This window comes from Peromyscus eremicus, chromosome 4, assembly GCF_949786415.1.
Source record: "Peromyscus eremicus chromosome 4, PerEre_H2_v1, whole genome shotgun sequence".
Lineage (NCBI taxonomy): Eukaryota > Metazoa > Chordata > Mammalia > Rodentia > Cricetidae > Peromyscus > Peromyscus eremicus.
Genome location: NC_081419.1, coordinates 83,635,024 through 83,644,485, shown reverse-complemented (window position 1 = coordinate 83,644,485; position 9,462 = coordinate 83,635,024).

Sequence of the window (9,462 nt, the reverse complement as noted above, 5' to 3'; positions counted from 1 at the left end):
TGATCTACTCAGACTTAAGATTTGTGAAGGGTGATATACGTATATTCTTCTAAATGCTGACATCCAGTTATACCAACACCATTTGTTGAAGATGCTTCCTTTATCCCATTGTATAATTTTTTTGTAAAAAAAAAATCAGGTGTCTGTTGGTATGTGGATATACATCTGGGTCTTTTATTTGACTCCATGGATCCACCTGTTTGTTTTTATTGTCAATACCATGATGTTTTTACTATTATAGCTCTGTGGTAGAGCTTGAAATCAGGGATGGTGATACTTCTAGAAGTTTTTTAGTTATACAGGATTATTTTAGCCTTTCTGTTTTTTTGTTTTACCATATGGAGTTGAGTATTGTTCTTTCAAGTTCTGTAAAAAATTGTGCTAGGATTTTAATGGGGATTGGGTTGAATCTGTATATTGCTTTTGGTAAGATGGACATTTTTACTGTGTTAATCCTATTGATTCATGAGCATGGAAGATCTTTCCATTTTTTGATATCTTTTCCTATTTTGTTCTTCGAAGACTTGTATTTCTTGTCATACCAGTCTTTCACTTGCTTGGTTAGAGTTACACCAAGATATTTTATATTATTTATGGCTATTTTGAAGGGTATTATTTCTCTGATTTCTTTCTCTGCTCATTTATTGTGTGTATATAGGAGGGCTACAGATTTTTTTTTTGAGTTAATCTTGTATCCAGCAATTTCACTAAAGATGTTTGTTAGCTTTAGGAGTTCTCTGATAGAATTTTTGGGGTTGCTGATATATATCATTTGTGAATAATGATACTTTGACTCCTGAGATATTTAGAAGAATAATGAATGATGCACTTTGTACTCTTGAGTCTCAGACATGTCTTTCACACAAGAGAAAAATACTTCAGTCATTGTTCTAATGGCATTACCTATTTCCTTCAGGATAATGCCCAGCCTCACTAAAGGAGTTCTTTCAAATGCTATTATAACTTGTCTGAAACTGACTATTCTTTGATTTTAATAGATTAATTACTTTTAGAAGATACAATGTATATCAGGAACAGTAAAACTCAGGGGCAAGAGAAGACTAGTTCATATATAAAAAATTATTTTTTTGATCAGAAACAATGTTCTGTTAGATATCAAAATGGTGTATGAAGTATTAAATAGGACCACATTGTGGTAGTTTGAATGAGAATGCCCCCATAGATTTATATGTTTTAATGTTTGGTCCCCTGTAAATGGAACTATTTGGGAAAGATTAGGATGTGTAGCCTTATTGGAGTGGGTGTGGTCATATTGGAGGTGGTGTGTAATTGTGAGTGGACTTTAAGGTTTTAAATACCCATGCCAGGCCTTGTCTTTCTCTGCCTGGTGCATGCAGATGAAGATGTAAGCTCTTAGCTACTGCTCCAGGACCATACCTGCTTGCTGCCATGCTCCCCACCATGATGGTCATAGTCTACCTTTCTGAAACTGTAAGCAAATCCCCAATAGAATACTTCATTCAAAATCTGCCTTGGTCATGATGTGTGGTCACAGCAGTAGTAACCATAACTAAATTGCATGTGGTGATATGCTTATAAACAGATGGTGGATAGGGACAGAAATTCCAAATCTAGAGGACCTCTCTATTTCAGAAGGAAAATTTGCATAATGTTTATGTAGCTAGATGACATTATTACATTCGTGTTTGTGATGTTTTATCAGGGATACAGGCTCTGTTTCTGTTGCTGCATCCAGTTTAGCCTTGGTGAGGAAAAGCTCTTATAGTTTAGCTTATGTGTAATCTCAGTCACTGCTATTTGAGCACTGTTTTAATGAGCTGAATACATACAGAGTCTTTGGGAAAGCAGGATATTTGGCTTCCACATGTAGTTTGTCTCATTCATTAACTTTTCAAGACCATATTTCTTAGAGTGCGAATTTTTATTGAACATTCATATAAAATCAAGTATCTTATTTGCCTGTTCTAAAAAGTCCATTTACATAGTACTTTGTTGAATCATCCTATTATGAGTTCTTTAAATTCAGCCTTAGAAAATACTCTCTATTTGGTCACACTACTGTTCATGACCCATGACAAAGGGTGGATCTTTACAGCCTTCTTCTTTTCACCTGAGTGAATGAGATATTCCTTTCTTTCAACTTCCATACTCTATGTCCATCCAGAGCCATGGTCATCTACTCACGATTACTGCCACAATATTGTGTAGCGACTTCTGTAAGTCAAACCTTAATCCTTTTCTTACTCAGGCAGTAAATTGTTTATAGACTCCAGCAGTCCCTGACACAAAGGAAATAAAGCTACAATAAAGGAGTTATGCGTAGGAAAGCAGTTGCAAATGGAATCAACAGTTAGTGGTTTGAATCAGTGTCATTCTTTAAGTACCGTCTTCACCCTCAGCCAACACTAAAGAGAGACAAGACTATGTTAAATTCTCTATTCTACATACTTGATGATGGGGCTAGTCTGTAGAATTCCTTCAGCAATGTGCTTTAACCTTAGTTTTATATTTGGGGAAGATGTACATGTTTATATTGAGCCTTTCCACCTTTGATTTATTTATTGTAATGTATTAACACATGTTGAAAAAATTGAGGATTCGTTGTGATTGTTTTATACATATATGCACATATACTTACATATACCATGTGCTTTTGCTGTTCATATTTTCTTCTCTTCATTGCTCTTTTTTAGTTCTTTGCAGTTCTCTTCAATACAGTACTTTCTGTCATAACTTATTATTTTGCTTTTTCATTTCTGCACACAACAGAAAACACACAATACTTATCTTTCTGTATTTGGATTTTGCCAACCATAATGTCCTCAGTTTCATCTCTCTTCCTGTAGATTTGATTTCATTCCTTTTGGTCAAATAGTACTCCATCGTAGATATATGCCAAATGTTCTTTATCAATTGTCTTAGTAAGCACTTAGGTTTCTTCCATATATAAGCTATTATGCATAATGCTGCAATGACTATGGAATCCGTATCTTTTCTGAGTGAGATAAATAGTTTAAGTTTTTGAGTAACCTTATGTGGTTGTTCATTCCCATCTAGGATGTATTTCTAACTGCAAAGATCAGAGAGAGACTGAGAATTACAATATTAGAAACCAGTTGTAACTACATAAACAAGACATTAGGAAATAAGATGTTTGGGGATTACTCTCTTTATTCTGGAAATGACTTTCTGTCAAAATTTGATTAATATACTGACCCAAACACCATTATTTTTCACTCTATGTAAACATTGCAGTAGATACAGACACCCAAATATTGTATCGTTCATTCTAATCCATTGTTAATAACTTCTAAATATTCTACAATTTTCTTTTTAATTTCTCAGTTTACATTTTAATTGTCACAGAGCTCTTAAGAGAAACAGGAAGTGGACTAACACTTTGCTCCATGATTGTGATCTCATCTCTTCTTCATTCTGTGGTTTTTGAAGAGTAAACTTGTCATTGGACAATGCATATTACTATGTTTCAAATCTATCCTCTCATCAATGGACTTAGAATTATTTTGGTTATACCAGTCAAGTAGAATCTATTTCTACTTCAATTAGAGACTTCCAATCAATTCATGTTGTCAATGATACTAGAAGATATAAATTCTTCACATAAACTTTTCAACTCTCTAGACAGAGAGTAATGGTAGCCATATAACTACCACTGATTTTTGAAAGTCACTTAACATCTACCATCTCCAAGATCTTGGAATTAAGAAGCCCATTTCTACTGACATGTTACCCAGTGACATCTTTGGTTTATAGAAAACAGCTGCAAAATCACTTTCAACCATACTGGTATGCTTCTCATTAGTGCATTCTTGTTAATAAGAGGGTGTTTTTTTTTTTTTTTTTTTAGGTCTCTTGTAAAACATGTTGAGGTTTTGTGTATGAGTAATACAGAAAAAATTCATTACAGTATTTGAGTTCCTTATGTTTTTTCAATTATTTCTTCTACATTAAGCCAGCAATATAAGACTTTAAAAAATCGTTTAGCATGGGCCACTGTTGTGTTCAAATTTCAGTATCCTCATCAGTAATTCTATCCTTAGGTGGCTACTGGTGTTAGCACATTTAGACCAGAGCTGTTGGCAAATGCATTGAGACTGAGCAGGAGTGATGCTCTACCTCTGCTTCCATATAGTTCCAGATTCTTTGTTTAACCAATGTTCATTAGTCAAGTGTGGAAATAATCTTGATGTATCTGCTTTGTCTCTTGGTTTGATTTTGTTCTTTCTTTCACTAGAGCATATTGACATATGATTATAAATAAAGGACTGAAGTCACAGAGGTTGTGAACAAAATGGAGCATGAGTAACAGTACTTGTTTCATTCAAGACCACTTCCTCAAGTGGCTTCAGTATTTTATTTTTTATTCTTGATGTTTGTTGAGGGGAGTGGCAAACACATATGTGTCTGTGTGCAGATGTATATGTGAATGAAAGTACACATGCTGGCCAGAGGGAAACCTATGATGTTATTCCTCAGGCACTATCTACTTTGGTTTTGATGACAGGGTCTCTTATCAACCTGAAGCTTAGTAAATAGACTAGATTGACTGGCCAGCAGTTCAGGGATCTGCGTTTGCCTCCACAGCAGTGGAATTAAAGGTGCATGCCAGCACTTCATGTGGGTTCTGGTGATTGACCTCAGGTCCTCTTTGTGATTGTTAGGAAAGCACATGACTAATGAGATATCACCTCTTTGTGGTGATATTGTATCCCCCAATATATTGTGCACCCTAATAAACTTATCTGGGGTCAGAGAATAGAACAACCACTAGAAAATAGACATAGAGGCCAGAAAATGGTGGCACACTCACCTTTAATCTTAGCCTTCTGGAGGCAGAGATCCATCCAGATCTCTGTGAGTTCAAAGCTACACCAGAAACTGCCAGGCAAGGTGACATACACCTTTGATCTCAGGAAGTGATGGCAGAAAGCAGAAAGGTATGTAAGGTGTGAGGACCAGGAACTAGAGTCTTTTTAAGCTTTTAGCTTTTAGCAGCATTTCATCTGAGATCCATTCGGAGGAGGACTCAGAGGCTTTCAGTTTGAGGAAACAGGATCAGCTGAGAAGTTGGTGAGGTCAGCTTAGTGGTGGCTTGTTCTGCTTCTTTGATCTTTCAGCGTTCACCCCAGTACCTGGCTCTGGGTTTGTTTTTACTAATAAGTCCTTTTAGAATTTGTCTACAACTCTTTAATGATTTCAAACTAAGAAGAATTTTTCTTCAAAAAGGTATGTCGGTAGAAAGTGGTCATTCAGAGAGATTGGAAATTGAAAGTACCTGTTGAGTCCTCTAAATTGTCACCTAGACTTCCATTTAGTTTTCAGTATTGTGCCGCTTCCCATTTTGTTCTCTAACATACGAATGCCTTGGCTAAAAGAAAAAATTGACTAATTCCGAGTAATTCCTTGACCAAAAGGATCAACTTGTTATATTCCTTAAGTAAGCAAGAAGATTGTCCTAGTTTGTGACAATAATTCCTGCTCCATCAAACCACCTAGAATGTTTATAACATTTATATTGTTATATGGATAAAGCAATTGATTCAATCTTTTTTTCAGCCAACAATTTATTTCATGTAACCATCAATAACATTAATTAATCAGTGATAAATTAGTTAACATTTCACTGTTGTGCTATGTCGGTAAAAATCTGCTATTTATCAAGACATAACAGTGTTACCAAGACATGGGAGGAAAAAGTTCTTCCTAGCATGAGGTGAACTGTGTAGTAGATATATTTTCTGCACTAAATTGTTTCATATTGTACATGTTTCACTTTGGTGAGACATAAGCATGTGAGGAAGAATTTTGAAATAAATTATAAATATAACAGGACCTCTAGTATGAGAAATGTACTCAGATACTGGGTACCTGGATGATGTTAAGTATTTTACACCATCATGCTGTCTAAACTATATCAATAAAAATATCAAGGTAGACATAATATGAAACATAGTCAAGATCAATGGCAGAAATTCACATGAGAGGTAAGAATTATCTACATAACCTCAATACTCGATTTACTCTGAAGAAAATAATGTGATAGGCATTTTATGGGACCAAAATATTGTAACTTTGAAAACAAATTTCTGATATAAGGTCATGGTATAAATGTTTTATGGATTGTTTGCAGAGAATCCAAATGAGTGAAAACACATACCCACTTTTACTTCTCTTCTTTCGTTTCTATATGTATGGGATACCAATGATATAGCTTACATATACGTAAATATACATATAACCTATAGCACATACTTTTAAATACACAGGCAGACATGACAACGTTCCATACTACTGAGGTCACAAGGCTTTCGCCAGACTTGTTACACTTTGCCCTTCTCAGACACTTATAGGAGACCATTATCTGCACTCCCCCACAGCCTGAGCTTCGCTGCTTAGTTGTTAAGAGATTGGCAAGTGTCATGACCAATCATTAAAACGTAATCTGAAGAGAGGCGGGTTGCTGGCATGTTATGAATTTGTGTTCACTTGGTTGTCAGTTTCAGGTGACAGTTTTTGTGAATATGTATGCCAATTATGTGGGAGTTACTGAGTGGTGGTGTTGGGAATATCACTCAGGGCTTTCCACAACTGGCAGGACCTCACTATGCATGTGGATAGCAGGCTATCACACCTGAGCACATCTCCCATGAAACAGATGGGTGAGTTTCATGAATACACCCAGGGAAATTCCTCCTGTCCTGTTCTCTGGGAGCCTTTTCAGGAAACATGCCCATTGGCCTTACTAATGTAACTGACATTGGACCAGATTCATGCATTAGATTATTTGTTTTTGTCAAGTCTCCTTTTCAGTCCCTTATAGGATTCCTCTTTGTACCAATTACAGAAATGAATCAATGGCTATGTTTTTTTTTTCCTTCCATGTAAAACCATAGCTGTCCCTTATACTTCTATGTACTTATAATAACTTCAGTTGTCACAAACCTCTATGAAGTTGAAATTTAGTCCAGCGGAATTAGATCTTTTACTCTTAGATTAAAAAAAAAAAAAAAAAAAGGTAAGTACCAAACCCATGCTTTTCTAAAACCTGTGGACTTTCCCTAGTCCATCATACAAGGCCAATACAGTAACAAGGGGGCAATTCAACATTTATTAGTTTGCCATTGTTGTTGAATTGCTAATTCCTTTGGAATCAAGTTACTCCCCAAAGCTGAATATGGTGGCTCATGCTTGTAATCATAATACCTGGAAAGCCAAAGTAGGAGGATTACCATGAGTTGGAGGCTAGCCTGTGCAACATGGTCAGTACCGGGGCAGCCAGATAGAATCCGTCTCAGAAAACAAAAACACCCAAAAAAGTTGTTCTTATGATCCATTTTTAGGAATTGGGAAACTGCGTAGGTTGAACAATCTCTTAAACCAATTTTACCATCTAAAGAGAAAATCCCTTTAAAGTAGTTGGAACCTGGCTGAAAACATAACAAAACAAAGCAACAATTTCTATCTATGTTCATGTCAGAAAGGCTTAACTTAGAATAGCTTTTTGAGTGAAATCATTGACCTCATTTTTCTTCTTGTCCTAAACATAACCAGTTGGAGATAAGGATGTTTATCCCCAGTCATTTTTTCTGCTGTCCAGAATGGCATTATGGATCAGCTGCTTCTATGCCCTGTGTGTGCATAGAGGAACTTCCTGTGGCTTCTGTACTGCTAATTTCTACATACCACGCTTGTCAATTGGCATAGTAAAGAATGAAGTTCTCTCTGACTCTGTGGGACCATTTATGCATGTTTATTGAGAGTTTCAGAGATGGAACTTAATTTTCTCAAGGTAAGAAAGGTTTGAATACACAATTTATCTCCCTTTTTCTTTTGTGATGTGTACTACTTGGAGGCTGTTCCCCACTAGACTTTGAACATTCAATGTTGAGTTTGCAAATATGTACCTGTGGGGGCCCTGCCTGGGGCCTGGTTATCTTTTGCCTTCCCCTTAACCTTCTGAATAGGAAGCAAAAGCTTACTGGAGTTTTATTTTTCCATCTTTTGTGGTTTTATTTTTGGAAAGGTGTAGTCATTAATTCATCCAACACCTACTGGTATGTCTACTGCCTGTTGGAAACTGTGGCTGGTGTATTTTCCTCACTTTCAAGGAGTTCAGAGTCTAGTAGGATCCAAAGATGAATTACATATAACCTGATAATGTGCTTGCAGCTCTGTGGCGGCTCAGGGGAAGGAGAGGTCATGTCTTTAAAATGAGTCAATAAGAAAAAAGAGGATATTCTGGTGGAAAAGAGACAGACTTTTCTGTCAAGGGGTGAAATGGACTTGAAAGTGTGAAGACCAAAGATCATTTTGACAATCTGGAAAAGCTGACAGTATTGAGCTTGGATTAAGATGAGAGAGAAGGCAGGAAAGGTAGCCTGGCACCACATATGATCAGGTATGTCCTTGTATGCTAAGACAGGAATTTGGAATTGACTGTAGAGGCAAAAGGGAAGCTAAACAAAAGTGGCCAAGAAATCAAGTGAAAAAGATCTTTTTCATTTTCACATTAAGAGTAGGTACAGATACTATCAAAGAAATACTCACTTTCTGGATGATGAAGGAAGGCAGCAGGTAGAATAGGGCAGGCATCATTAAACCATGCAATGAGAAAGTCAGTTCTTTCTATGTTCTTTAATTTTGATTAGCATTTTATTTCTTTGATTCAAGTTAATTTATTTGAATAATTGCAAGATGGGCCTTTGGATCAATCTTTTCAGGAAGGTAAATAGGAAGCATGGCCATCCATCCATCTTTCTCTTTCTTCTTTTTTTTCTTTCTTTCTTTCTTTCTTTCTTTCTTTCTTTCTTTCTTTCTTTCTTTCTTTCTTTCTTTCTTTCTTTCTTCCCATTAAGCAATTCACTAGTGATTTACCAGAAGTAGGCAAACTACATCCATCTTCAGAATTTCCTGAGGGATTGAATCCTTGTCCTTCATTCATATCAGCAGTCTTATTAAGGATCAGATGTTTTTTTCTTCCTCCAGATGGTCTCAGGAGAAGAAGGAAATCCTATCTGTTATACAAGGTAGTTCATTGCATAATGGGTCATTGCATATTACTGCAAAGATAGAGGCCATGGGAGCTTGGAAGGAGGGAAAAAATGGCATCAAAATGTGATGTGTCAGTGGAAAACAGGGAGGCAGAGAACCATGGAAGAAGTGGGGCAACTATTTTTGCTTTCTACTTCTCAACACTTATTAAGTCTTAACTCTATAAAATGTTAATGGGGATACAATTTTCAAAAAAATGCAGGATCGGAAATTTGAAATGTAGAAAGCAAAAGTAAAATGCATCTTTTGAAGAGAATCCTTTTCTGTCTAGATGTGAGTCAGTTCATTCAATTTGGCAAACACTTGAATTTGTTGAACTTTGCCAACATGTCCTTGAAGACCTCAGCATTTCCTGGAAGAGTTGTACATGTGAATCACTGGCCATTATACCATGTGGTTAAAAAGATG